Raw genomic sequence first — 3,607 nt, forward strand, 5'->3', positions numbered from 1 at the left:
GTTGACTGATGGTTAATAAAATCAGCATACTTAAACACTATAGGACAGTGGTTGCTGTTGAGTCTTTTCTGATTCCAGGTGACCCCGTGTGTGTCAGAGTAGAGCAATGTTTCATGGGTTTTCAGTGGCTGATTTTTCTGAAGAGCACCAGGTCTTTCTTCCAAGGTGCTTATGTGGGTGCATTTGAGCACCCAATCATATTAACTGTTTGTACCACCCAGGGACTAAGTATACAAGTGTAGGTTGTCCTCAGCTACAGCCACTAAAGACCAATAAAGATAACAGTAATAAAAGACAATAATTAATACTTACCTGGCAGGGGAGATATGATCACGAAGGTGGTTTTCCCAGGGCGAGGCTTATCCATTGCACTCCTGATGTGCTGACCCTTGCGATTTCCCCAAATGTGGGAAATTCGACTGCATCATTTGTGGTACTGGGGGACTGCGTTCGCGCTCTCTCCTAGGGTGGAAGAAAAGGCGTTTTTAAAAAATGAAGTATTTGAATTAACATCCAAACCGACTTACAGTGGAGCTGTAACGTTTTCGGGATGGACCCATCCTTGGCAGAGGACATCACTGAAATCTTGGAAAGGGAGGGGCAGCATGAAAAGGAAAGCCCCTCAGTGAGATGACTGGGCCCAGTGACCAGCAGGGACTCAACATTTATGGCCTCCAGCGTTGGGAGGGTGGCCGCGCGGAGGCGTGCTTCATCTGAGGCGCACTGAGAGTTGGAACCGACTTCACAGCACCCAACAGCAAGCACCCTAATCTAGATAGTTTATAGAAATAAAACCACGATGTGGTTTTAGGGGGGCTTCCTCATCTAAGCAGAGGGTTTCCCAGGTTTATTTTTGCTGTAGAAGCATCACACATGAAAAAACAAACAATCACACATGTTGGGTTATTGTCTCTGACTTCAGATGTAGAGATTGTGTGGGGTGATGTGCCTAGTTCAAGGTGCTGTTTTCCAGCGTGAGAGGAAACTGATCAGCGCAGTAAATAGTCATTGAAGGTCAGCTTTTGTTTGGGGACTGAACTCCTGTTTCTTGTTTCATTTATTCAGGAGGAATGATACAGGGATGCACTTTGGTGTCGCATTTTCTATTGACCTCTGTGTGACTTCTGTAAGCCTAAAATCTTTCCCTCTTTGGAAAATAGTGTTAACAATCGCCTTCCAGTGTTAAGAAGATTAGCAATAATTTACGTAAAAGATTCAGCATAATGGATAGTATTGGGAAGATAATGGAGGGGCCAGGAGATAGATCTGTAATGATCCAGAGCAGCCACTAGATGGCAGAGAAACAGCAAGAAAAACCTGGCTGACTGTGCACCTAGGATTTAGCAACATTTGTCCGTTTTTGCACCTCCTTGTCCCTGGAAAGAGAATAAAGACTTTGTTCCTCAGATTGCTGGGGAAAGAACTTACATCCTCAGTGTCTCCTCATGCAGACCTCCAGCTTGCACTTCAGTTCTGTTCTCACATTTCTGAAATCATTCCTACCGGGCCCTAGACCACAGTTGGCTTGATTTCTTGTGCGCAACCAAACCTACCTTTCACCAGCAGTCTTCATCCTCTTACGGTTGCATCCTGAGCCCAGCTGTGGCGCAGACTCCGGGAAGCAGGTCCTTTGTTATGCAGACGCATACAAGGTCTCCTACAGAGGGCAGATAGGCAGATTTGACTGTCAGAATAGTGAGTGTTTATTTGAGGGATCAGAATTGTTGTGTTCAGAATGTGTACATCTGAGTGCCATTAGGGTGGTGCCCCTGGGTGCTGGCCTGGTTTAAGTAGTTGGCTGTAAATAGAAAGGTCAACAGCTGGGTCTACACCTTGGAAGAAAGGTCTGGTGGCCTCCTCCAGAAAAACCAGCCATTGAAAGCCCTGTAGAACCACATTTTTCCTCTGATGCCCACTTGAGTTGGCATCTCCATGGCAACCGGTTTGTGTTTGTTTTAAATTGGGATCATTAGACTCATGCCCTCTTGTAGTTCTGAGGATCCAGAGCTGAAATGGGAAGTCAGGAGAATGTCCAGTCATTCGGAAGGATTTCTTGCCCTAAAGGAGGCAGTTGTGTATCTCTCCATTCAAGCTCTCCGTTTTGCAAAGATTCACAAGCATAGGATGGAAAAGGAAGTGTGAGTAGCTGCTATGTTAGATTCTGGGGCTGGAAGGGTCACTTGGGTCATATCTTTGCCCTTCTGCAGTTGAATGTGTGAATTGGAGGGGGGCTAAACCTCTAGGCTTGAGTCCCCTCAGTCAAGCGGAAAGAACCTATGGTAGGCTGGAAGCAGAAGGAAGTGAATATGGCCCCTGGGCATCCCTGTACTTGAACTCCTCAGCAGGCCTTCCCTCCTGTGGGTTGCCAGCCAGTTGGTTCTGGTCTCAAGTTATAACGTCCCTCAACCTGAGTGCGGCCTCTCCGGGTGTATAGCGTGGGGTTGAGCACACAATGAGCTCAAATGTTTGAGAGAGGGGAGTCAGGAATGGAAAGAAACCAAGAGAGCCCATTTTTGGGCCACCAGCCCTGTCTGTTTATAAAGCGGAAGAAAGGTCATCAAAAGGTCCCTGAGAAAATGCCTTAGGGTTGAGCTGCTACACGATCTCGCAGGCTGAACCCAAGTCTGGGTTCTGGGTTGCATGCCCTTTCTACTGAAGCATGTAACTTGGGATTGGGAAGGCCTAGGACTGCCTTTCTAACAGTTTACAAAATGGGTAATACTCATCAGCACGACTATGTGTGTGTCTTCTCCCTCTCTGAAGCCACACACCCTTGGGAGAGACCATTGGGAGCGCTTACGTTGAAGCGCACGACTCTCAAGAGACAGGCTGTTAACTGCTGCTGTGGCACCGGGATTAACGAGTCTAGGTTTGGGGCTTTCTTGACGTTTCCCTCAGGAAACCTCTCTACTTCCTTGCAGTTTAGAAGCCACAAGTTGGGGAAGAAGGAACCAGACACAAAAGGGCAGATTGAGTTGGAGCAACAGAAAGACTTTGGATCGAAACATGCAGGTTTCAAACCCAGCTGTGCATCTTATTAGCTGGGACTTTGGACAAGCCTGTTAACCTCACTGAGCTGTAATGTCTCCATCTCTAGAATGAAGTACCCTTGCATTGTTGGGCTGGTGCACATGAGATGTGTACTCTGCAGACGGATGGCATTAGCCCAGTGCTGAGAGCAGGCACCCTGGGCCCGGGCCTGGTTTCTGGGAAGCTCCCCCCAGGGATTACAGGCGCTGATGGATTTGTACTTTCCCAGTGGGAGAGGAGCTGACTTCTCACTGGCTGTTGAGCCCTGGGACAAAGAAGAGACGAGCCCCAGGGCTGAGACAATCACGTCTTTATTATCTCAGATGTCTCAGGCCTGTCCCCCGCCTGGAGATATATGGCTGGGAAGGCTTGCTCTGTGGCCTCGGCGCGATTCCAGCTCCTAGGAATGCTTGGCTGTTTTATAGCAAACAGGGTCACGCACAACAGCCCAGCATCCAGGGCTTCTCTGCCCCAGCGAGCTCGTTCTCTCAGCCAGCTTGTAAAACAGTGGGACCTACAGCAGTGTGACACAGGCCTCATGGCTTTTGGGGTCCACTTATCCTGGCACAAGGCAGCA

General features: G+C 48.4%; 1 non-coding gene across 1 annotated transcript; it reads left to right on the forward strand.

Annotated features, from left to right (window-relative positions):
- The first annotated feature begins 304 nt into the window (after positions 1-304).
- On the forward strand, positions 305-465 carry LOC142437956 (U1 spliceosomal RNA). Its single transcript, XR_012782453.1, has one exon. It is a non-coding gene; the product is annotated as a U1 spliceosomal RNA (small nuclear RNA).
- Positions 466-3,607: the final 3,142 nt, after the last annotated feature.

The sequence above is a fragment of the Tenrec ecaudatus genome, chromosome 1 (assembly GCF_050624435.1).
Source record: "Tenrec ecaudatus isolate mTenEca1 chromosome 1, mTenEca1.hap1, whole genome shotgun sequence".
NCBI lineage: Eukaryota > Metazoa > Chordata > Mammalia > Afrosoricida > Tenrecidae > Tenrec > Tenrec ecaudatus.